Below are 27,667 nucleotides of genomic sequence, written 5' to 3' on the forward strand. Positions count from 1 at the left end.
CCTGCCATTGAAGCAGCAGTAACCGATATAACAACTGCACCAGACACTTGTTGTCTTATATAGGCGTTGTCGACCGCAATGCCATGTTCTGTCTGTTAACATATCTCTGTATTTGAATACGCATGTCTATACCAGTTCCTTTGGCGCTTCACTGTTGTATGTCTCCACAAGGCACTGGCTGTTACAAACAGATGCTAGCACCGTAAAAGCATATCAAACTGAAAACATTCGTTCTGAGCGCGGAGGGGGGGCGGGGTGATCTATTATTCTGTTATTCTGCGCAACGGATTAATCAGAGATGTACCCTTTGCCCTGTGGCTCCTGCAAGATGCAATTTCCACCCCCACACTACTACAGTAGTCAGACAGACGCTCCTAACGTTCTAAAGAGAAATGCCTGAAAAAATTTTAGCAATAAATATCTTCTGGAGTCGTCCGCTGTAAGGAAATGACAGAAAAATTCATAAAAATTTCTTACGTAACTAGTGGGATACTTGGGTACTGGAGTAGTGCTAGTTAGTGTAAGAAAAACATGGAACTAACGAAAGTTATTATTTATTTTGTAAAATTCTGAGAAATCACAATGGCACTTTTAGTTATGAATTGAAGAAGTTATATCCTGATTCTTTTCGGAATGTGAAGTTACCTCTCAAGGATAGGATTGGCTAATGAAATTTCTATACAAATTTAAGATGCTTGTTGCCTTGGCAGAATGGCTGAGAGGCGCCCCTACTCAACTTGAATAATTATCCTTTAGAATGTTGTTAGGTACGGTCGCGGCTGTCGCGTGTGAAATGTAGTGAAGTGTACTGTTGTGGAGGAAATATGGGGCTCGCAATAGCTGTAGCGCACAATACCGTAAGCTGCGATGACTGCTGTCTGCACCGTTCGCTACTGACAAATAAGATAACTCTCATTCTATCTGGATTGACCTTCGACAATCAAACTCTCCCTACGCCTTGATGAAGTCAAGGAGTCCCATTCGCCCCTAGTCTAACTATTGGCGTGGTACACCGGTCAGATAACCAGTCCACCACGATGCCACTCAAAATTCGCTCGCAGGCGTTTAACTATAACTCTGTCCGCTCACACCGCACAATAAGTGTGTCGGCCAACACAGTGAACAACGATTAATCGCAAGGACTCAATATAGAGTCTCCCTTTGATTCGCTCTCGACAGAGGTGCTCTCCCAGTGAAGCACTGAGGAGAGACTTGTTCCTCGCTCTTTCGAGTACAGGTACGAGCGCGCACGCTCTCGTTACGTGTTCTCATTCCAAGAGCGACAACGGAACGGCGCCTCTCCACGCCAGACGTGAAGGGGTATATCTTTCGGTCTATTCCATTATTCCTTCAGCTCAAGGTGTCAGAAATATCGTCTGCCAATCAGCATTGCTCTTCTAAAACGGGAGAATGACGTTTCGTTTAAGGCGACCGATCCGGAAACCTATAGCTTTGGCATTTGGCGTTTGCTGTCTCCGTGTGAAAATCTGTGTGCTATGTGTAAAGAATGCGTAGGCTGGCCGCTCCCACATAATGTAGCAGACTTTGCTTTTAAGCCGAACACGGGGTTGTTCCCCCCTTTCTCTCGGGCCCACGCTGTCCGCTACTCGGGCGGTCACCAGCCGACAGGGGCTGGGTCGTCCTCTGAAGGGCCTGGCGTCCCGCTGTGCGGCCTCTCTCCCGAACTAAAAGCTCCTGTGACTATCGTGTCTGGAATGTATGTGTGCACGCCAGCCTCGAGTATTTCAACCACGGTACGCTCACTTGTCAATTGCATATCGTTTACATGAATTCATGCAACATTCACTTTATCGAGTTGGGTTACGAATGAAGCGTCTTGATGTGCGGAAATGATTGTGAGGGCGGAATATGTAAGCACTGAAGGTCAGGAGACCACGACATCTTACATATCTCACTCCTTCTGACAGAATTTTTGTCTGGGATTTGTCAATGCCGAGGAAAACATTGACAAAGTCAGGCAAAAATTGTTCTTTTAGATTTTTCAATAAACTTTTCTCAGCCATTCTTTACAATTTTTTTCTAATGATTTCTTTATAGCTATTGTTTCTATTTTTTAATTCTACAATTTATGTTTTGTTGTTAGGCAAATATAGACTTTACAAAGGTTGTTGTTCTTTGTCATTACCAGTCCGTGTCACTGTTTTTCTTTTTCATTTCCAAAAATTTGTTTTTACAATATTAATTTTTCTAAACTCGTAAGTGTACAGTGTATCATGTTTTAGTGTGGTTATATCTTTTCTTTAGTTAAGCTTGCATAAATTATCGCAAAAGCTCTGTTTTGTTACATTGTTTTATTTATTTAGGCGTTATCTTTTTCTTTATGTGTCATTGTTTTTTTGTAAGAATTAAGAAGCGTTTCCTCTTAATCCTATCCTCAGTATTTAAATTATTACCCCAAAAAGGTGTTTCTGAATGCTACTTAAAGAAGAAATATCCTGCACAAATCCTTTTCTGGTTTTACATATAAAGAAATAGACTTTCCATTAGTTTGTGAGATTATATAACTATACTAACTAAGTTTCTTTACAAAAGGTTTAAGGTATCCATAAATTGTGGATTTTACATACATAATAAAAATAATTACTTTTACAAAGAAGGAAATAAATATTTTTAAAATATATCATTTCCTTAACTCTACATTCGTATTTTATAATTTTTTTTGTTTTTTGTTTTATGCTGCGTCAGTTTCTGTGCTTGACGATCCCCACTGAAATACTGGAAGGCGTTGACCCATTTGTATGGATGTCACAAATCATGAGAGAAGCACTCTAACATGCAATGCTGGGTCTTACTTGTTGACATTGTGATCATGGAGTGGTACTTTTAACCGATGATGATGACTGTGGTTTACTGCATAAACAGTGATGTCTTGGTACTTCTTTGCTGTCACACCTGGGACGGTATGGCAGTTCGATGACTGTAGTTGACTACCGACGATCGTCACCCAATATTGTGCTGGGACGTCTTCGTACTTCACACCTGGTTCGGTGTGGCGATTTGGTGATGTGGTAGGGAGAATACTGTTCATTTTTCTGAATCTATTTCTAGATAATGTTGGTTGGTACTGCTTAATATTCCGTTTGCCGTTCACTTGTATTTGTTTGACGATTCAAGGTTTATTTTTGGAGAGGTGGTTGCTATGCCTCAAAGTTCATGGAAAGACGTTTGTAGCAATTTGATTTGTAGGATAGGAGAGAAAGGTATCTTGCTGTCTTCTGCCCTTCTTCATCTTGCATCTTCTGTTCTTCTCTTCTTTCTTGCATTCTTCTGTTCTTCTTGGGCTAGGAATATGTGAATTTTAGTATAGGAGTGATATAGGATTTGTAGGATCTGACTGCCTTTCCAACTGTTACATGATGAGTTTGTAGATCTTAGTAATATTTTTTTGTACCTTCATTGTCGTCTTGTCGTATTATGATTCTCCCCACGCTCTTCCGTTGTGTAGCAGTGTCATGACATATGAAATGTCCGTGCAGCGCGTTGTCCTCCCGAAGTCCAACCTGGTTGCAACCTGCATTTCCAGTGTGGCGTTGGTCTTTATGTTGTTGTTATTGCCCTAAATGCTTTCTCAACATGTCTGTACCCTCTCCGTCGCTATCTCGAAACATCTGGTGTTAAAGGAGCTGGTGATTGGTGTTGGTGGCGATGTCCCTCTGACGCGTAGAAATATTTACAATTTTTGTTTTACATATTTGTTATTTACAATAAAAACTCTGATTTTATATAGTGCAAAAATTTTCTGATAGTGGCAAAAATTATTGTATATATATTTCTTTATTCTAATTATGTCTTACCACTTCTTCATCCTTTTAATTGTTGTGTACCGTTTATTGTTTGTGTGCATGTTGTAGTGTACTTGATACTACAAGATATTGTTAGTGTATATTGTGTCTCTCTTTTCTTTTATTTAATGTGTTATTTTGTTGATCTATTAATTTAACTTTTATTTAGTGGTTAGTATAAAATAGGGTGGACGTTAGTTTGTCTAACCTCTTCCGCATTTTTTCAATTCAATCTTTACGTTTGCAGTGTTCGATGGCCTAACTTCTACATCTGGTTGCTCTTTGCTGTGTTGTTCTTGTCTCTGTGGACGATAATTTCCTCGGTAATTGTTCGCGCCCTGGTCTCGCCAGTTGCTGTTTCTAACATCGTGACCTCTTTCAAAGTACCCTTGACTGTTGGCATTTTGATTCCTAAATCCATGTCCGCTAGTGTATGAGTGTCCATTGCCGTTCCTATTTCGGTACCAATTATTCTGGTTGTCGTTTCTATGCCAATTGTCTCCATTGTGCCACTGTCCTTGTCTGTTAAATTGTCTGAAATTATTTGCGTTAGGATTACGATTATTATTATTATTGGAATATTCGTTCCTAGTCCTCTCCTTTTGCTGTTCCCTTTCCTTTCTTTTTGCTTTCACCTCGTCTTCTTTAAACATAAATTCAAGGTCCCTTAAAACCTCTTTGAATTCTTCGGTATTTTCATTTTTTCCTACTTTTGCCCGTTGATACTTTACCGGTAATTTCATTCTACACAGACGTATAGCTCTCCGTTACTGTACGGTTTGTCTAGGCATTGATTCTTTTTGTCCATTGTATCAAAGAATTTTACCATGCTTTTCTCTCCTGAGTTTTCATATGGTGTCATCTGAAGTAACTCGTATTTAATTTTGTTTTGCGCCTCCTTGGATCAATATCTTTCGAGAAATGCTGTTCTGAACTGTAGGTAAGACGTACAGGTAGCCGCGATCTTTTGCATCACCTCTGCTACTGTCCCTGACATGTGTGCACAAATGAAGTCAAGTTTGTGAGCTACGCTCCAGTGGTTTGGTAAGCCTACTTGAAACTGGTCGATGAATGTGCCTGCATGCAAGCTACCGCCTTCTTCCTTGAAGCCGGCCGCGGTGGTCTCGCGGTTCTGGGCGCGCAGTCCGGAACCGTGCGACTGCTACGGTCGCAGGTTCGAATCCTGCCTCGGGCATGGATGTGTGTGATGTCCTTAGGTTAGTTAGGTTTAAGTAGTTCTAAGTTCTAGGGGACTGATGACCACAGCAGTTGAGTCCCATAGTGCTCAGAGCCATTTGAACCATTTGAATCTTCCTTGAAATGTTGAAATTTTCTAACTGTGAGGAAGTGGTCTGTATAATATCTACTCATAAATCCTGTTTGTGGCTGATTCATGGACTCAAATAATCTGCCATTGCTTGTGTCGTCGTGTTTATTCTCTGGTAATCTACTGCCTGTCTGCCTATTCTCAATTTCCTGACTCATATCCGCTTCATATCGTATCATTGGTGAACAAAAGTGTTGTTCGTGTGTTTCTACTCTAGTACCTGTGCTGCTATTATGTTGTGTCATTGGATTTACTGGTTCAGTTGCCTGTCTTTCGATTGGTATCGGCTGAATGCATGTGTTCCGTTTGTCTGGGTGCTGTGCCTGGTCCTGTGGCATGTCATGTATTACTTTAATCGGGGTTTTCTGTTTCGATTTCTGCGCAAGTGTTACGTCTAGCCTTGGTTCCACTTGAACTTTCTTAGACGGCGCGTGTTCGTGTACTGAATTAATGCTTGACGCGTCAGTTGTTTCGCTACCGGTGTAATCGGTCTCGATCTTTTCTTCGATAGTTTGAATCAATTCTGTTCAAAGCTTTTAAAACTGATCTTTGTTTTTAAGTTCTATTTTATTAATCCGCTGATCATACTTTTTCAGTGCAACCTTTGCGACCTTGCTTTGAATTGCTTGTTCTTCCGAAATTTGTATTGCTGTTCGAGTGGCTTTTTTCGTAAAACGTTCCACCTTTTTGTCAACGTTTACGATGTCCAATTGGACCTTGTCCACGTCAGTTGCTGCTGACCTTGTGTTAGTACCTGAATTCTTTCTCTAGATTCTTTCGCGTCTTTGTTTATCTGAGTGATCTGGCTATCAATTCTGGCGATCCCTTCTTCCATCTGGATTTTAACCTGTTGGATCTGTGTCTTAATCTCTTGTCTCAAGTTCTGATAATCCTGTTTCAATTCCTGATTATCCTGTTTCAATTCCTGATACTGCTTTGTCATCTGTGTATTAATATTATTAATATCCTGATTCTGTTTCGTCATACTAGCGTTCATTTTTTATAACATCTCCATGATCGCGTCCTGTCCTGTAACACTACCTTCTGCTGAACAATGTATTCTCGATCCATTGTTTTCTACTCGGTCAGTTACGTCGTTTACTGGGCTATGCTGTGGCGTTTCTAAGTTTGATAACTGCAATAACCCGTGCTGTCTGTGTTGAGAACTAGTTGCGTTTGTCATTGAACAATTACGAGGCGCAAACAACTCCGCATTCTGCCCTCTCTGTTGTGTATGTCTTGTGTTTGCAGGTACAGTTGCGTCTGTTACGGAACCTTTTCGTGGCGCTCGTAACTCCGCAAAATTCTGTGTCTGCTGTTGGGGCATATTTAGAATGTGTTTCATAGGTTCGACGTATTCTAAATGTTCCCCCTCTTCCTCACTGTCTACTTCTCTTCGAACGTTAGCTAACTGCCGGTTCATTGACTGTATTGACGCGTATTCTGTCCCCGAATATGCGACAAACAAACGCGTTTCCTGTGATCGTTTCGCTTCTAATCTTTGCCATTTCCTACGTGGGCTGTCTATTTCTGGCTCAGAATGTGCCCTACCTGGAATTTCATATTCTGGAAATTCGATGTTTTCATCCCTTCGATTCCCATCTGTCTGGTCTGTCTCAATTTTATCCCAGTCTAACTGAGCCTGCTGATTCTGCAGGCCCCGATTGTCCTATTCTCTGATTCACCGTCTGTCCTATTTTCAGGTTCACCTTCTGTCCTGTTCTCAATAAGCTCGTTTGCCTGCTGTCTATCTGGTTGATTCTCCCCCATCTTGTCTACGTGCTGTCTCTGACGTAACCTTTTGACTTGTGCTCTCGTTAACATGGAAAGTCTTTCAACAGACCACAACCCATCTACAAAACTGTACGACCACTTACCAGTTGGTTGAACCAACAACAACAACAACGTCGTGACTTCTCGGCTAATGTTCTGTCTGCTCTGCTACAGTCTCCAATCTCTACCTGTGCACTTGCAAACGGAGAAAAATGTTATTTCTTATTCTTATTTACATGATTCTGCGTCACACTGCGTCTGTGCCTCTCACCTGAAAATTCTATGCCCTAACAGCTACACAAAAATAGTAAACAAATGTAAAATTTTCCAACACAATAACACAAACCCTTTTCCCAACAATTCTGCATTCTTCAATACCTGTATCTATTCTCATCCCAATCTTTGCAAATAGTTATTTGATACATGAAAGGAAGTTCTTCAAAGTGCTACTGCTGCGACCTGCCATACCTAACTATCCTGACACTTTCCTATCCTGGTAGCTTACCTATTTTACCCATCCTGGCAGTGTCGCCATTTTCTGAGCGCGACGGATTAATCTGAGATGTACCCTTTTCCCTGTGGCTCCTGCAAGATGCAATTTCCACCCCCACACTACTACAGAAGTCAGACAGACGCTCCTAACGTTCTAAAGAGAAATGCCAAAAAAACTTTCAGCAATAAATATCTTCTGGAGTCATCTGCTGTAAGGAAATGACACAAAATTCACGAAATTTCTTACGTAACTAATGGGATACTTGGGTACTGGAGTAGTGCTAGTTAGTGTAAGAAAAACATGGAACTAACGAAAGTTGTTATTTATTTTGCAAAATTCTGAGACATCACAATGGCACTTTTAGTTATGAATTGAAGAAGTTATATCCTGGTTCTTTTCGGAATGTGAAGTTACCTCTCAAGGATAGGATTCGCTAATGAAATTTGTATACAAATGGCTGAGAGGCGCGCCTACTCAACTTGAATAATTATCCTTTAGAATGTTGTTAGGTACGGTTGAGGCTGTCACGTATGAAATGCAGTGAAGTGTACTGTTGTGGAGGAAATATGGGGCTCGCAATAGCTGTAGCGCACAATACCGTAAGCTGCGATGACTGCTGTCTGCACCGTTCGCTGCTGACTAATAAGATAACTCTCATTCAGTCTGGATTGACCTTCGCCAATCAAACTCTCCCTATGCCTTGATGACGTCAAGCATTCCTATTCGCCCCTAGTCTAACTATTGGTGTGGTAAACCGGTCAGATAACCAGTCCACCGCGATGCCACTCAAAATTCGCTCGCAGGCGTTTAACTATAACTCTGTCCGTTCACACCGCACAATAAGTGTGTCGGCCAACACAGTGAACAACGATTAATCGCAAGGACTCAATATAGAGTCGCCCTTTGATTTGCTCTCGACAGAGGTGCTCTCCCAGTGAAGTACTGAGGAGAGACTTGATCCTCGCTCTTTCGAGTACACGTACAAGCGCGTGCACTCTCGTTATGTGTTCTCGCTCCAAGAGCGACAACGGAACGGCGCCTCTCCATGCCAGACGTGAAGGGGTATATCTTTTGGTCTATTCCATTATTCCTTCAGCTCAATGCGTCAGAAATATCGTCTGCCAATCAGCATTGCTCTTCTAAAACGGGAGAATGACGTTTCGTTTAAGGCGACCAATCCAGAAACCTATAGCTTTGGCATTTGGCGTTTGCTGTCTCCGTGTGAAAATCTCTGAAACTGTGTGCTATGTGTAAAGAATGCGTAGGCTGGCCACTCCCACACAATGTAGCAGAATTTGCTTTTAAGCCAAAAACAGGTTTGTTCGCCCCTTTCCCTTCGGCCCACACTGTCCACCACATGAGCGGTCACCAGCTGACATGGGCTGGGTCGTCCTCTGAAGGGCCTGGTGTCCCACTGTGCGGCCTCTCTCCCAAACTAAAAGCCCCTGTGACCATCGTGTCTGGAATGTATGTGTGCAGGCCAGCCTCGAGTATTTCAACCACGGTGTGCTCACTTGTCAATTGTACATCGTTTACATGAATTCATACATTGATTTTATCTTATCGAGTTGGGGTTCGAATGAAGCGTCTTGATGTGCGGAACATGATTGTGAGGGCGGAATATGTAAGCACTGAAGGTCAGGAGACCACGACATCTTACATCGTTTTGACACTATTTTGGTATTTTCACTGCATATTAGCAGACAGTCAATGTTCATCCCAAGAAACATTGTCTTTGTTACACGATCTATAGATCTGTCATCTCTGCTTAAAGTGACAGAGTTACTTCCCCTCTTTACTGTTCGTTTTCTTAATGTTCAACGCTGTTTTATTACATACTGCCTAATTGTAAACATCCTTCAGGATTTAATTTACTGTTACATTTATGAATGGATTATACCGACCTGTTAACGATCATAGCAGCGCATCTCTGAATACTTTCAATGGCCGGTGCGATGCCTAATGGAAAATGGCGCTCGAGAAGCTGTCTAGTGTTCTTCACTATACCATTAGTATCTTGTAGGCAATTTCCTTTAGAAATGCACTGAATTTTCCGAGAACCCTTCTATTCGCCTTCCCTATTACTGCTTTTATGCGTTCGTCCAGTATATTGCTTCTTGGTACTACTCTAAATACTTAAACGATATGACGCGCCGCGGAAGTTTACCCCTAATCTCGGAATAGAACACTACTGATTCTCTCCCTTTGTCATAGACATGGCCTTGCATTTATCCATAATTACAGAGAGCGGCCACTCTTTACACAAAGTGTAATTTCCATTGAATTCGTCTCGACTTATGATAATTCTATGACAAAACTTTCCTGTGAACGTCACCATTGTCAGCAAACAACCTGATAGTGTTACTAACCCAATCTATTACATTTTTGTTCCATATTGAGGACGTTAGAGGTTCTAATAAGCTTCTTTGGGACACAGCCAATATTTGTAGCGTTAGTTCTGTTGATTATTCTCTGTCCAGTATAATCTACTGGGTTCTATCAGTCACAAACTCTTCGAGCCAATAACATATATGGGAAGATGCTTCGAATCGTCATGTCTGGGGTGTTAATCGTCAATATGGTATAGTGAACAACGTCTTTTGAAATCTAGGAAAACGGGATTCACTGACCTGCACTAGTATTTTGGAAGATATCGTACGTGAATAAAGCAAGAGAGTATCAACAAATGTGAAATACGAAATGTGTACGACGGTAACATGTTCAATGTAAAATCGACGAAGAGTCTTCGAAACTGATTATGGCAGACGAAGTAAATTTCATTGAACACTGCACTACAATTCAAAGTGACAGAGAAACGTGACACTATTTTTCAAGAGTCATCAAGTCTCTGTAAACAACGGTCGGATCATTCATGCAGTCGTTCAATTCCTAGACGTCAAAAATCGGCTCCTTGGTCACCTGCGTTTTCTGCGAATCAATTTCCCGCGTCTGGACGCGACAGTGCAATTAGTCCATACACCAGGAGAATATCACGGTGAATTTATGTGGGATTCAGACGTTTTGCCCACAAGAATTGTTCATTCCCGCGTACTTCAGCTTTGGTGTAAGCTTCCAGTTGTCGTGTTATTTCACTCCCACACTTTGCTTCGCCTGTTAACCATACCTCATCTTTACTGCGGCTGCAGGAAACCCAGAACATATACTCTCTTCTGACAATGTGCCACTCTTGTTGCGCAATGGTCTTGGTGTGGCATGACATGTGTGCCTTACGAGGGGGTGCTAAAAAATAATGACTCCGAATTTTTAATGTCAAACATCTTAAAACTTTTTAAATAAAACAAACATTACCAAACGAGTAACACCACAGTGTGTAACGCAAAAATGTAGGTGCTTGAGAAACAGCGCGCAACAATCGAGTTTCGAATTCGAAGAATTCGCCCACACATGGAGCATCTCTCCTTCACCATGACAATGACAGACCACACTTGAGCACTACGACATTTGCAACAATCCGATGCCTTCGGTTCACTGTCATCGATCATCCTCCATACAGTCCCAACTTGGCCCCATTCGGTTTTCATCTGTTTACAAAACTTAGAAACACCTTCGTGGACTTCACTTCTTTAGTGATGAAGGGGTATGAGCAGAAGTGAGGTTGTGGCTCTATGAACGAAGTAAAATATTCTACAGCGACGGTATCAACAAACTGGTCTCCCTTTCGGAGAAATGTGTTAAGTGAAGTTGCTGAGGTTGCTGAGGTTCGCAAGGACTTCCAAATGGAAGATTCGAAGCTGGAGCACAAGTTAACAGAAAAGATCGAGGCGGAATCTGAACTGTGCTCAGATAGGTTTAAAGATGTTAATATAAAAATAAACATATGTCAAGCAGACATAGATGCAATCAAAACTGATACTACTCATATTGTACAAAGAGTAGATAATGTTGAAATGAGAGTAGAAAATATCAGTACTAACATTGCTAACATTGAGAGTAAAGTAGCTTCAGTAACTTCTGGTAATGGTAGTATACAACAAGTTGTAGCTGCAAACGCCGCTTTTATCGGGTGTCGGCAGTTCTTGCGGTTCGATCCAGATAAAAATATCCACACGCTAGATTTCTGGAACGATTTTGAAGATGTGATTCCAGCAACTTGGTCTGAACGAGAGAAAATCTCATTTATTAGAAGCCATTTAGCAGGTGACGCCATGCGTTGGTCAGCTGATGTTATGTTGAAGTGTAAAACATTAGCGGAATTTAAAACAGCTTTCATTAATGAGTATTGGTCTAGCAATAAGCAAAATGAAGTGTTGAGAGAATTTTGGAGTGGAAAACGCTTCAATGCAGGCAAGGAATCTATTAAAGAGTTTGCTAGGTCATGGATCTCACGTTTGTCACATTTGGGCGAAAAGCTAAAACCAGAAATGATTATACTAGGTCTTGAAGCCAAACTGCCATGGTACTGGCAAACTAGAATTATATCTGCCCCTAGAGACAATCTGGATCGTTTCATTGAGTATTTGGAACGTGTAGAACGTGTTGCTGCCAATGAGGAGCAAGCACGTAATAACAGAAATGCTAATAACAATAGTAGTAATTTTAAGAACGAGCGGAATGGCAACGTAAACATCAGAACAGTAGGTGTTCGCCATCCTAAGAGAGGTAGGAGTTGGAGAACTAATTATCAGAACCAACAATGGCATCCAAGTGATAATAATTTTGTTCCAAACAAAATATGCATATAAACAACAGTATGGAAAACAATGCTATGTCAGTTAACTATAATGAAAATAAAGGAAACAGCAGTAGGCCGAGGCAGGAAAACTAGTTCCCGTCTATGAGGACACTGGCGCTCACCAGGCGGTTACTTTTCCTAAGCCAGTAGTTACGGTAATTGGTAAGACAGATCAGAATACTCAAACTGAACATGTGGATGAAGAGTCGGTAGCATCTAAGAATACAGCAGAAATATTAGATCACTCACAGTATTTGATAGATACCGTGTTAGAGACGCTTTCTAAGTGGGAAGAGAAAGAGAAGGCGCAGCAGTGTAATGGTAGGGAAGAGCTACAAAATACTGAATTGTCAGGTGAAGAAGCAGAAGAAATTCATGCTTATATTTACGATGAGGATGATGTGCTCTTATCTAAAGTGCCTGTGCAGGATGTTGATACTGTACTAATAGATTTAGGACAGGAGATAAGTGAGAATGTAGAGGGTAGCCGGTTGGGGGTCGATGAACCCAGTAGCTGTGGCCAGTTGTCACTTGAGAAGGAACCCAACGAAAATAGTAAAAGTGATTTAGCTGTAACTAGTGTTATGCCCGGTCTGGAGGCGCAGAATCGCTCAGACTACAGTAATTTGGGTCATGTTCAGCAAACTAAATGTAATGAAGTCGTGCGGTGTTTCGATTTGAAATTAATAGACCGACTGGAAAAGGCAGCTGAAAATGTAATTCAGGAAACTCCTACACACTGTGACCTAAATGTAATGAAGACAGATGTCGATCACTTTAGTTGGAGACAAATCCAAAAGGAACTATTGGATGAGTTTGAGGAACCACCTGTACAAATTAGAATAAGCCACCCTATAATAATAGTGAATATGTTGGGTATCAATGTCCGTTGTCTCTTAGACAGTGGAAGTGAGGTGAGTGCGATATCTCAGTCCTTCTTTGATGCATTACCTGGTAAAGACAAGCTTACAGTAATGAGGGTATCAGGACTAAGAATAATTGGTGCTACTGGCAAGGTGTCAAAAACGGTAAAGCAAGAAGCTTTGCTGCCCTTTAACATTAATGGTAATTTAATTGATCATCCATCTTTAATTGTAAACAATCTCAGTATTGAGGTTTTAATTGGCATAGATTTCTTGTCGAAATATCAGAGTGTTGTTGACTTTGAAAGAAGCCAGTTAAAATTGGTCTTGCCGATAACTGGTGTAATTACGGTACCTTTTATTGATAAACATGTAGTAACTAATGATGACAATTGGGAGCTGCCTATACGAGTTCTGAAAAATAGGAGGTATTGGGACGAAGGTGTTAATCTTAGTAAAAATAAGCTGAACACAGAAGAAGAAGAAGCAATTATTTTAGACAAAATAGAAGCTAAGTTGCAGGAAATCGATAAAATTTCAGCTAATCAGAAGGAAGAACTGAGACAGGTTCTAAAAAGACATCATAAAGTATTTTCAGATCGACGTGGCGTGGTCAAAGGTTATGAATGAATGCTGTAGGGAGGAGGTTGTTCTGTAACCTCTACACAGTGTGGCAGCTGTGCAGTCCCAGCTGTGTGAGATCTTCTTTCCATTTCAGATCTCACTCACTCTTCATCTTTTCTATCCACATAAAATTTCGACCCTTTCTTTCCAATACGAAAATTTTCTGAAACTAATGAATTCTGTAGGGAGGAGGTTGTTCTGTAACCTCTACACAGTGTGGCAGCTGTGCAGTCCCAGCTGTGTGAGATCTTCTCTCCCATTTCAGGTCTCACTCATTCTTCATCTTTCCTATCGACCTAAAATTTTGACCTCTTCTTTCCAAATACTAAAATTTTCCGTTACGGTTATCAAACCAATAATAAACTAATGAATGCTGTAGGGAGGAGGTTGTTCTGTAACCTCTACACAGTGTGGCAGCTGTGCAGTCCCAGCTGTGTGAGATCTTCTTTCCTTTTCAGGTCTCACTCATTCTTCATCTTTCCTGTCCACAAAAATTTCGACACCTTCTTTCCAATATGAAAATTTTCCGTCACGGCTATCAAGCCATGAGTTCTGTAACCATTCTATCCACCGATTAGTGAAAAAAAATAAATACCTAATGTGACAAACCTAACAGTGACATAAACTATAGAGAAGTATGATGTAATTAAGATACAAATGTATTTGAGTAACAATTATGTATAGAACCCTGGTAATATAGTAAGTACAAAGTGTTGTTTTATTGGAAATAGTCCCGCAATAATGTTTAAAAAAGATATACAAATTCGTGTACAAGCAGGAACTGAAGTGGCAGTGAAACCTATTGTACCCTGCAGAGCTAACCAATTAATAGTAAAAGAGATTGCTTAGTCTTATGGAAAATTATGCAGATGAGTTGTAAGAATGAACTCACCTTGTGTAGCTAGGAATGGCAGTGTAATAGAATTGAACAGTGTTTGTGGTTGAGACGTGAAGGACACGTCCCTGAAGTATTTATAAGATTGGAGCTGGCCATTATTTTGGTGTAGTGTGTGACAGGACACACCTACATGTATTGAGGTTATTTGTTGGAGGCGTGAATGCGACCATAGGTACCCTTATGTTAGATGAGACAGAGCAGCTCATGGTGTCCTATAGGTTTAAGGAATTTAGCATTACGCTCGTCCATAATTACTTGATGCACTTTAGTGGTAGGTCGAGAGAGACTACCTGTGGTTTCAGCGTCCGATCGAGTGGAAATGGATTGCCACGTGAGCAAACTGATCAGCTGCAATACACTATAGGTATACTATAAATGTGCTATCCTATGCTTTAAATGTTAATAGAGTGAGTATTACTTAAGTTCATACACTAGCAAAGTAAGTAAGAACATAATGACAGACGTGAAACATTATTTATAGCTCAGCATAAATACACTTCGATGAAGTAAGTACATAATTGCAGATGTGGAACTGACACAACAGCAGAGGACCAATAAGTGGATTTAGTCAACTAAACGTAGTGTGTTTTGAACACTCACAACTGTACGGTTACCAAAAGTTACTCACATGTACAAAGAAGCTGAGAAAACTACTAATCAAATATACTCATACTATCTCTGAGAATAAGGTAATCGAAGATGAACCAGCTAAGTAAATAAAATATAGATTTATCAGGAATGTACCGAGCATTGGTTCAGTGTTCTGGCCCAGAAATAATAAATTGAAATTAAATAGGATTTATGATTGTATGCCTTGAGCATAAATTTTCTCTAGTACGTGACTAACGGCGTTTTGAGCCATTTGTTTACCGATTTTATGACAATTAAGTAACCACAAGAGTAAAATTAAAAAGGTTCTGTTAACTTTGTTCCAGCAAAATATTGAAGGATAAAATGTATATATCCCCATTTCATTGTGACCCACCCTTAGATGTTAAGTGAACAGAGTCTGAGGCACTCTTTTTGTTTGTTCTACAGGACAAACCAGATAATGGCAGCCTGGTAGCTGCGTGAAAGTGTGGAGTGACTTGGACACAACTCACAGTGACCCCCTCCCCTTTCCCCATGTAATTTAGAGTGAACGTGAAGGGCGCACACCATAGCAACTTCCCCTCCTCTACCCTTGTGAATGGAAGTGTAGGACGCCAGTCAAAGCGGCTACAACCACGTGTGTAAAAATTATTTGTGACATTTTCTTTCAGGTTTAGAAAAGACTGCTAAGAGATAATCATCTGTTTATGTATCTTGAATAACTTTTATTTTTTTTTTGAGTTTGTGTATGTAAAAATGTATTTAATGGATTTAAGATTTTCATAATTTTACATATTTTTATGTGTTTGTTTGTCTAAGTCAATATGTATACCAAAGTGTTTCATCGACTTTATTAAATTTTGAGGGATAATGTTGCTTAAGAGGCAGTGAACATGGCCGAAATTTAAATAATTAATGTAGGTAATCAGTTTTCTTTTAATGTTTCTACATGTTTACATTTCAATTTTAAATTTTCATAGGAAGTTAAGCTGTACTCTTGCTTCCCTTTTTGTAATTAAATTTTTTTTCATTCATTAACATTCATAAACAAAAAAAATTTAAGTAGAGTGTGATGTAGGGAAGCAGCCTACTCACGCCGTAGTAAATTCACATCAGTCTTTGCATTGTGTGCCAGCCCAGTCCGTTGTAACTAGCTCTGACGTCATAAATGTTGTGCAATACTTTAAAAATCAAGTAAATAATCTAAAATGTTTCTAGCATGTCAGGAGTAATACTAAATTAATATGTGTTGAATATCAGTTCGATAACTTTAGCCATTTTCGAAATTTGGACGTTTTCTGTAAAAATCATTGGCGCAACAGAAAAGAGCTAGAGAATTCAAAATTTATAATTAGATTCCTTTTTCATAATTATTTAATAAAAACAGTACTTTGGATTTCACAAATTAAAATTGTAGTGGAAATTCATGATTTTCTGGTTTTGTCTTAAAACTTAAGGAAGCAAGATAGATTAAGTAGGCTAATAAATAAGGCTAGGATGTTTATATTTAAGTAGGTTGGAGATCCGCTATAACTATGAAGATGTGAAAAGTTTCATTTGAATACCTATAAAACTATAGCGGTAGCGTATCTCCAAAGGGCCAGTTCAGAGCTCGTCTACTGCGTGCAGTGTAATTAAATTAATTCTCTCGCCCAAAATATTTAACTTAGCCACATCAAAATTTTATTATGATTACTTACCTGTGTGCTGAATGCACATTTAAATTGAGAGCTTCATCGGCCATCAGCAAAAGAAGCTATGATTTATTCGGTAGCTTAAAGTGGTGCATTACTAGCCCAGCGGCTAGTCGGGAGAGCCGATTTGATCAGGCGTTCCCTTAGTCGTCCGCACCGCGGCTTTATATATAAGAACGCTGCGCGAGGAAGCAAGGCCCCAGTTCTCTCCAGACGCTGAATAACACGCCATCTGTGTCGGGAGTCGCGTCGCGTCGGTATCATTGCTACAAACAGCCTCGGATGCCGTATTAAGTTACTCGGAATACGCGTAACCATGAAATCATTTTCGAGTGAAGTGTTAATTCTGGGTTGACTTTAATTATCGATCTTCAGTTTGCGTATTGTCGTATTTTCACGTGCCGCCGCGGGACAAACATTCTACCATTATTTAGCGTGGCGTTTGATGAACCTTATCATCAAATTATGGCGAGCATTCATTTAAATATTTAACTTGGACAGTTATAGTGGCATCAGCGCATTAGACTCTGAACTGCTCTGTTAGTTAGATTGTGTGGATTATTTTGTTTTCATCTGTGACTTTCAGAATACAGAACGTTTTTTTTTTATTATAAATCCCGGACAATCTCCTAATTCCTCAGAGCTATAAGCTGTAACTATAAGTGTATTCTCAGATGAAGTGGGCACTAGGAATTCTAATTACAGGCTTCACGTTTTGCTAATCACTTTCTGGTTGCCAATATTGTAGTTAGAGAGCCAGTGTTGAGAACGGCGAAAGACAGCATAAATAACATTCTAAATGATAGGAACTGGTTTAACAGAAAATGCAGTGTTTCTACATTCAAACATTTATGCAACAGTAAATAACAATAAATTCCACCCGCCGCCCCACAGCCAGGATGGCTACGTTGATAAATACACTGGTGCCCAAAATTAAAGGAACTAACTGCTATTTCTCCGTCCTGTGTCTAATTCCCGGTATAATCATACAAACTGTCAACAGACGTCCATATGATCTTGTTCTGCACGGAAGATGGCTTTCCGGTCAACGGACAACCACGCCAACAATGACGTCAGGGCACCTATCAAACGGGGTCGTCTATGCTGTAAAGTCCCACAACCTCGCTGTGTGCACAGTCACAGACGGTTCAGTATGGCACAGATAAGATGCCTATCAGACTCTCTGCAGGACAGTAGGAAGAATCAAAGCAGGACTGTCGCAAACTGAAGTGACCCGATGGCTTAATGTGAATCGTTCTGTTACTTCTCGGATGTTGCGACAGTCTATAGGGACCGAAACTGTATCCCAAAGACCAGGGCAGGGGCGACAGCGTGTGACATCAGAAAGAGAAGAACCTCATTTGGTTGTAAGGGCACGACGGTACCGCCTTAGTCATGCACGGCAACTGGCATCTGACATCTCAGCATCCACTAGACGTGTTGTATCGAGGCATACGGTGTAGAGGTGGCTTCGGCAGAGTGGCCTTTATTGTCGGAGACCTGCTCCTTGTTTACCTCTGACGCGTCTTCACAGGAGGCAACGTCTAGAGAGGAGTCATCAACTTACCACCTAAACGGTCGAACAGAGAGCCAATGTTCTCTCCATAGATGAGTCCCGATTTGATCTGGAGAGTGATTCTCGACGGATTCGCATCTGTAGGGCACGTGGAACACGATTTTGGGACCCAAACATTGTGGAAAGAGATAGATATCGAGGAGGATCCGTAATGATGTGGGCAGGGATTATGTTGGCCACTCTAACATCTCTTTATGAAATTGTAGGGGTAAATCGGCAAGGTTTACCTGCTGTCAGGTGTCGTTTAATCTTCGGACCTCATGAACTGTTGTTGCGAGGTTCTCTGGGCTCAGACTTCGTATTCAAGAGGATAATGCTCGACCTCATAGAGCATGGGTGGTTGATGTTTGTTTGGAAACGGAAGATTTTACTTGTCTGGTGCGGTCTGCTCACTCTCCCGATTTGAATCCCATAGAGCATGTCTGGGATGCACTAGGGAGACGGGTTGCATCACGCCAGCATCCACCAACCACTTTCCAAGACTTGCAACAGCTCTGAAGGAAGAAGAGGACTTGTTGCCTCAACATGAGATTGATGACATCATTCACATCTTGCCCCATCGTTGCCAGGCCTATACTGCTGCCAGAAGTGGCCACACCCCATACTTAGCACATTAATCAATTGTCGGAATGCGTGCGCAAACCCATTAAGTTGGAAAAAACGAAGAACATTTTTGTCTACCGTTATGCTTGTTACAGTTGTTAACATTCTGTATTCTATGCATTGTTCCCACTGCCCTATCACTTGTTTATAGTGTTTTGTGGCACAATAAATGCAGTCTTGCAAAATTTCCGTTTGTTGCTTTAATTTTGGACACCAATGTAAATATGTAGACATAAGGAACAAAGATGTAGAATGTTAATAACGTCCGTTTTATTTAAAAAGCTTTAAGTGTATTCACATAAACACTTCGGAGGCATTACTGTTGAGCAGGCCCTCGTACTTTCAGAAGTATCCAGGTAATACGAATTCAGTCGGAGACTGGTGCCTAGTTCGAGTTGAATAGTCTTAATAGTCTTTCTGTTGCAGGGTAACCTATTTCTCTACACCTTCCACTTGTGTCTACAGCTGTCGAATTTGGTATAGCAGTATCAACATGTGGTGTGCGTACTGTAAGACCTTCGGTACACACACCATCAGATTATTTGACTTGTCGCCCTAACGAAGTAGGCGAGTGTCAGCAATATGTCTCGTAGTCTTATCGTGGCGTGTTTATCTTCTGCCGTTAGGTCAGACGATAGAAATGCCACTTGCACACTTAGAGTAGCAGATTGACAGTGACCAACTTTAAACAGAACTTGATTAATTTTCACACACATTTATTAAAATAATAAAAAGCATAGATACTACCGTAACTTGATTCTGGATGCTGTTTACAATTGACAATCTGAAGTTTCTTTGGTCTTGGTACGTTAATCTTATTCTCACATATCTGATACTTGACAAAGTGTCTATACATTTCTCTTCATGGCTATATACAGGAATATGATAATCTTATTAGGCGCAGACTGAAACTTGACTACAGACTAATGCAGACTGACTAATCGGAGGTCTGTACACTCGTTATAATACTTCGAGCGTTCAGGTATCACTGCGCGAGTGTGATCCGCGAGGAGAAAAGGTTCAACGTTAGCAGCAATCTCATTGGCTGCGTTACATATTAATACGCGGATCGGCGGAAGCAGAATTTGGTCCGTCTCTAAGACAGCGCCATCTCGTGGTGCGGAGACGGACGAGCGCTGCGCCTGCGCTGTTGTGCTTAGCGGGACGCGCTCTATCGGGAAAGTTGTGTACGCGCTGACTACGTGGAACTATGTACACAACACGACATGAAAGAGTATAATGTTCGAATGAGATGACCAGCTAGTTTCCATGTATTTATAAGTATGATATCGCGCTATCGGCTACAGGCATTATGTCTACTGAATCTGCAACCAAAGAGGATGGTGCTCCACTGTCTCTGTTAAATGGTGCACAAACAGGAGCGCTTGTGGTCCAGCTGAGCAGTAGAGTCGTATGCTACCACTCTGAACTTCACAGTTGTAACATATTGTTCCAGCAGCTGCACATCACCACACACACACACACACACACACACACACACACACACACACACACAACACCTGCAACGATATGGACTGTGGTGAGTTAAGTAAGGCAGTCATCAGCTCGGAGATCGATTCTTAACACCGAAGGCCTCAGGATGATATTCCTCCGACAGGAGAACAGCCTCTCATAGCCAGTAATGAAGACCTAACAGTTTAATGTCAAATCCGAAGTAAGATACCGACTACCATGAAAAGTTTAGAGGCTACCATGTGCTACCACATGACACAAGCAATGGCTGCTCTCGTGACGTTTGTTCACAGAGCCCATACAATTCCTGATGCACATAATCGGCAGACGGAACTGGAGTAGCTCCTATGTTAACATAAAACGGGTATTTGTCACACCAGGTACAGAGAGCGCTAGCGACGAATAAAATGACAGAACAAGGAAGAGGATGAGGCCTTCTAGATAAATTTCCTGCTATATATTGAGAATGTTTCCAAGAAAATAGAAAACTACGAAAATATTAGGTTTAAGTGGTTTTTCGTGCTCCAGCAAAAATCGTGGCTTACTGGATCTGCCAAAGACGACTGACTGCAGCGGTTCATAGGGTTAACGTCCGCTGTTCAGAAGAATATGCACAGCAGGTATGCAGCAGCGACTCTCGTGTGCATTGTGGTGTGCTGCGAAGATTAATAACAAGAACAGTCCTAAAGACATTTTCATGAATGTAATTAAAGTCAACATTGTAACTGTGACTGACTTGAGGTGCTCGACTGACGTGTAGGGTCTGTACAGGATGTAACTGTTTAAAACGTTGTGAAGTGGTGTAGGGGAAGGCGAGACGAACACTTTGATGTAGAACACTAGCAGTCTATCGAACAGGGGGACAATCTCAGCTTGGCCTACAAAAGTCACCTAAGCTATAGCGGACGTGCGCTACGTGAGATTTTTGATATCCTCTCGCTTTCTTACACCACCTGTAACACCATAATCGATAGTCATTATGTAAAGTATAAAGTGTTTACTCTTTACTGCTTAATGTCTTTGCATTACTGTAAGGAAGTGGAATTTAGCGAAATATGTTTTGTAGAATTATAACTGTGTGCTTAAATAATGGAATTTTATTAAATATGTTTGTTTATGTATGAAAAACTGCAATGTAAAAACTGGTTCATACTTAGGTAGGTGCCCAGCGAGGCATCCAGTATCTAATTTGAGATGGAATGGCCTCGAGTGTAATTGAGGCTGTAAAATGGTACTCTCGCATTGGAAATGGCTCTAAAAATGATATTCACGCCGCCAAGAAGAACTAAATACAGCATATTATTGCCGAAGGAGAGACCAGGTAGTCGCCACGTGCTCGCCCCCACTATTGCGCCACTAATTCACCAGATCCAAGAGGTTAGAACTGTATAATGGTATTAACCAGAGTGTTTGTGTGATTTAAATTGCAATAATAATTCAAATATTGCTAAACTTTGTGTTCGAAACATGAACTTACTCCTTTCATGGTACCTAACAGGGTCCTCTCCTCAAAATTATTAAACATCGAGAATCCTGTGTTTGAAAACTGATAATAATCTGTGTTATTTAATTAAATCTAATTTCTGAATGCAAAAATATATAAATGTGGACAGTCAGATTAATGGTAGCATTGAAATCAAGGGAGAGACTTACTAATGAATTTATAAAAAATGTAAAATTTATTTTGGTTTGCTTCTATTTTATAAATATCAGTGTTTTAATGTTCAGCAGTATAAAAGTTGTCAGTGAAAGTCACTTGCTTCACAAGTGGTGTTACAAAGTATTTGATTTAGATGCTGTTTGAAGTTAACTTTTAATTGAGTCTCTTCTAAAGTTTGTAGACAGTATTGTCAGTGCAGATGGTATTGAAATATTGCAAGATAAATGATCTTAAGTGGGGAAGTAATTCAGCTTTCAACATAATTCAAAATATTTATGAAAAGTATGTATAGTTTGCATATATAAAGAAGGGATAATTTGTGGCCCCCTCCCTTTCCAATCTCTTATATCAGGAAAAAAACCAAACTGAATAGTTATTTTCTAGCTAAAGAAACCAGAAGTGATTATTTAAAAGAGTATATATAAAAGGTAAGTGTACTGTGCTATCTTATTGCATTTTTGATGTGTGTATGTGTGTTAGTCAAACTTTAATTCTTACCAGATGCCACTTAGTCTTTTGTATGCTCTAGGGAACAATTCGTGTGCCAAATTAGTGAAAGGTAGAAGTGAAGATTGTGGTTAACAGGGTTAAAGTCTCTTTTCCATTTCTGTGATTGCTTAACTACGCTGTTGATAACTACTGCTACCCACAGTGTAGTTAGTCTGGTTATTGCAGGTGTTCATTGCACTTTTCAGAGAAAGAATCTATGAAAGTCACTTTTGCAAGAGTATATGCAAATCCATTGAAGTGGTTCAAATGGCTCTGAGCACGATGGGACTCAACATCTGAGGTCATCAGTCCCCTAGAACTTAGAACTACTTAAACCTAACTAACCTAAGGACATCACATACATCCATGCCCGAGGCAGGATTCGAACCTGGGACCGTAGCGGTCGCGTGGTTCCAGACTGAAGCGCCTAGAACCGCTCGGCCACTCTGGCCAGCCAAATCAAGAATGTTTTCACATTATTGTGCCTAATTAGGCTGGCGACCGTTTTATTATTTCATTTATATTAAATCCGTTACTGTAATTTCTTACCAAATTTTTAGTCTTTCTGTTGTCTACAAACTGATAACCTTAGGAATTTCATGTTCGATACCATCTTTCTGTTAGGTGACACACAGTAAAATTCAAAAATCCTCTCAGAGGGTAACACATAATGTGCGTTTAAGTCATATTTAGGCAAATTGAGGGGTAGTGTTAGATTTGGCTTCCTTGTGACAGGTTTGTAAGTTCCGTAATTAGGAAACAGTGCAGCACACACGGGCGGGAACGCCTGTAGTAGTGTTATACACCGGGTCAGTCGGCTATTTCGTTAACATTATTAATGTTAATTTATCCTTGGGAATAATGAAAGAAAAGACCTATGTGTACGTTATGGAACATCTAATACATTTACGATTCGATCTAAACTGAACCCTTAGATGCACAGTAGATTCGTAGTAATATCAGAAAAACAAAACAATTTTATTGTTAATTTTATTCGCAATATTATGAAATAAAATTTATACAAACGTGAATTTTGCGTTACGTAAGTTCCACAACAACAATAATAACAAGCACCGCCGTTTTGGTCACAGACAGGTCAATCTGGTCCGACCCATCGCCGCCTCATCCGTCAGCCATGGCGACATATGGATGTGATATGGAGGGGTGGAGTTCAGCACACCGCATTCCTGGCCGTTGTCGGGTTAGCGGACCTGGTGCCGCTACTAATTGGCCAAGTAGCTCCTCAACTGGCATCACGTGGCTGAGTATACCCCGTTCGTGTTTGCTCACCAAGGAAAAATTCCTGGCAGTACTAGGTATCAAATTCAGATCCTCTGCATGCGGCCAGAGTGGCCAAGCGGTTCTAGGCGCTACAGTCCGGAACCGCGCGACCGCTACGGTCGCAGGTTCGAATCCTGCCTCGGGCATGGATGTGTGTGATGTCCTAAGGTTAGTTAGGTTTAAGTAGTTCTAAGTTCTAGGGGACTTATGACCACAGCAGTTGAGTCCCATAGTGCTGAGAGCCATTTGAACCATTTTGAACCATCCTCTGCATGACAGGCAGCCCAGCAGACCACTTTTTTGTTATCTGTCTACCTCTTTCTTCGTCATATTCGTCAGTAGTTCTGTGCGGATGTCGCATGACACCTCTCAGGCACCATCGAGGAAAACTTCACTCAGTTTCATTATTACAAAGTGTGGTCAGTGCCCTGACCGCACACGCTGAACTTAGCTACGGTAACGGACAAGTACCAGAACAAGCGATTTTTGATATTCATGGAAGATTTTAGCCAAAATCCTACGCGGCAAGTATGCTCTGTAGCTTAAGCGACTATTGCAGGCGCATTTGAGGCTGTTTTCCGACTTGATAGACCACAAGTGTCCTACATCAGTTTGTTCGTCTTGACTTCTCCTATACCACTGTGCTACGCTGTAAACAGTATATAAAATTGTCTCACGTCTTCAGTCCACTGATAAATCAGGAATAACATTATCTGTAGACAGCATCACTGGCTGCTGTAGAAACAGTTTACTAATGCTGGTACGGTGTACGCAACTACCATTGAATCGCGTGTTTTCGTCACGATACACATCTCGTCTTATTCAGTTCAAAGATCAGCAGTAGTAGGGATATCTTGTTCCTCTTGTTCCTGGTGCTGTACATAAAAAGAAATAATGGAAAATGGGAGACAATAATGGGGACAATGAAACATAACAAGTATGACGATGGACTCCGATAGTATGGTAAAATGTTCCTCTTGTTACTGGTGCTGTACATAAAAAGAAATAATGGAAAGTGGGAGACAATAATGGGGACAATGAAACATAACAAGTATGACGATGGACTCCGATAGTATGGTAAAATTTTTGAGATGGCCAATAACACAAGCCATTGCCAGCCGTGGCATGGAATGGGGAGAGAGGGGAAAGACGGTTACCCTTACGTCGTCTCATCTCTCGTAGTCATTCGTTTGACCTTCCTACTGTATGTGCTTTGGTCGGGAGCACATCATTGTGTACCAGCGGCATATTCGTCTAGTAGAAGGCAGTAGGCCGGCCGGTATGGCCGAGCGGTTCTAGGCGCTTCAGTCTGGAACCGCGTGACCGCTACGGTCGCAGGTTCGAATCCTGCCTCGGGCATGTAAGTGTGTGATGTCCTTAGGTTAGTTAGGTTTAAGTAGTTCTAAGTTCTAGGGGACTGATGACCTCAGAAGTTAAGTCCCATAGTGCTCAGAGACATTTTTTGAAGGCAGTAAATCCATTATTGCTGAACATCGTATTCCTACTAGTCATTCAACGGACCAAAGTGTCGCACTGATAAGAATCTGAAATTATAATCACGAGGAGCCCCGCGGAGTGGCTGCGCGGTCTAGGGGCGTCATGTCACGGATTGCACGGCCTCTCCCGCCGGAGGTTCGAGTCCTCCCTCGGGCGTGGGCGTGTGTGTTGTTATTATCTTAAGTTAGTTTAAGTAATGTGTAAGTCTAGGGACCGATGATCTCAGCAATTTGGTCCCTTATAAATTCACACACATCTGAACATTTTTGAGTCACGAGGACAGTTGTTCAAACCCCCTGCCCCCTGATGGCCACCCAGATTTAGGTTTTTAGTGATTTCACTGATTCATTTAAGGCGAATATCGGGATGTTCCTTTAAAAGGGTACAGCCTATTTACACGGCCAATGACAGCTTGAACTCTGCTGGGGAAACTTTCAAGGACGTGTCTGAATGCCCGTGTAGAAATGGTATCCCATTCTTCCCAAGAGGCGAAACGAAATAACGTAGTGTTGTTGGATACGGGGGTCTGGAGTGATGGTGACGTTCTAACACACGCCAAAGGTGTTACAAAGAGTTCATGTCGGGACTGTGGGAACGCCGGTCCATTTCTTCGCTTTATCTCGCCATCTTTATACTCTTATCGGTCTCCACCCCTTTCCTGCCGATTTCTGGGCCTTCAGTCCTCTTATGTTCCAGTCGGGTGCGGAAGTCACTCTCGGTCGACGTTGTGAATTAGTCAGCTGAGTACTGTGTCCCAAGCGTTGCTAAGAGTGCGACAACTGTCTCTGTTGATCATATTTCAACAGCCCCGTTTAGAACACAGTCCAAAAACAACGATGTCTGTCTTAGCACTTCCGTTTCTTCATATTTCATCGAATTGTCTACTGCTATGCAACAACTCCAACCACAGCTTTTTTGGCTGCTTAGGATCGGTGTGTTTCCTGTGTCCGTGGCACTACTCTTCAACTGTCCGTACAGTCTGCCCTACCTATATATGTTTAACGAATCTGCATGAAATACAGTAGACACCCGGTTCACGCAGCGCCAAGTTGTCCATCACTCTACCTAACCGTGCACATAGTTTCGGAGGTGGTCAGAAAAAGCATTTAAGTTACATCGAACCACGATTCTGCTGATTCTGTTCGATAATTTGCCAGTGTTCGCCAGATGAGCCATTGTCTTGTCCTCCTCGTCGTGTCCTAGTTGCTAGGCCTGTACCTTCTACCTGGAGGGACACTGGATTTTCCTTGCTATATTTGTTCTTCTTGAATATATGAAAAGGTGGTTGAGCTCCCTTGGTAGGCTTTTTTCGTCCAATAATCTACAAGTCCCTTTCACCCTCGTGCTGTGTGGGATGATGATCGGGGTCGGTTGGGTATTCGGACTAGATCTACAGCCATCTGAGTCCCTATAGAATCAGGGAGTACATGAGTATGAGTTACCACTTTGATTAGGATTCCTAGCTTTTGGCTTAGTTCCAAAAAAATCTGTAAAGACGACACTTGGCAAACAAGGCAACGATTCAGTCTATGTTAGTATACAGATGAGTACATATCAATGCTACTGCTTCCATTAGTCTTCATCAGGATAGTATGCAATTCAACAGAAGTCTTGGAAAGATATTTCTTATCACGAAAACCGTTCCTATCTGTCCTATAGGACCTTTTGATATTTTAAACTGAGGAAATAAAGAAGGAATACGTATTAATCGCTGTATCAGAATCAGCTTGGTTTTACTGGTGACACTGTACTGCATTTAGTGCTATGGTCGATTACGGCTCGAGAAATATCATGTTTTTCTCGACCTTTCGATAGCCTTGCTTCGCAGACTTCTATTGGTACTGCCTACTCCATGATGTGCCTTATAGTTTTTAACGTAATATGGATTTTAATAACAAAAATAACTATGAAAAAGAGACTATAATATCTACTGGAATGCAATTCTTGTGTAACAACAGGAACTATTAAATAAATAAGAGATCGCAATAACAATTCAGTACATTTTGTGAGTTAACGAGCATTGCGATCTCATTTAAATATATGGCCAAAAGAGTCAGCCTTCACGAATTGTAAAACGAACCCTGCTGTCGAGGACCGTGTGCCACAAAGGGCGCAGATGCACCACGAGCTGGGGAAATTCACTGGCGCCTATTGTCTATTGAGGCCTAAGCGCTGTAGTGTGCGAGTGAGACAGACGAAACCTACGTCATAGGGAAACCCAGTAGAAGGCTTTTGTGACCAAGTTGACGTAGTTGTGTTAAATATGGTGACCTAAGATCGGCCATAAAGGGAAACATTTATGGAAACTATTTAATTCTGTAGTAAGTCA

The sequence above is a fragment of the Schistocerca nitens genome, chromosome 3, assembly GCF_023898315.1.
Source record: "Schistocerca nitens isolate TAMUIC-IGC-003100 chromosome 3, iqSchNite1.1, whole genome shotgun sequence".
In the NCBI taxonomy this organism is placed as follows: domain Eukaryota; kingdom Metazoa; phylum Arthropoda; class Insecta; order Orthoptera; family Acrididae; genus Schistocerca; species Schistocerca nitens.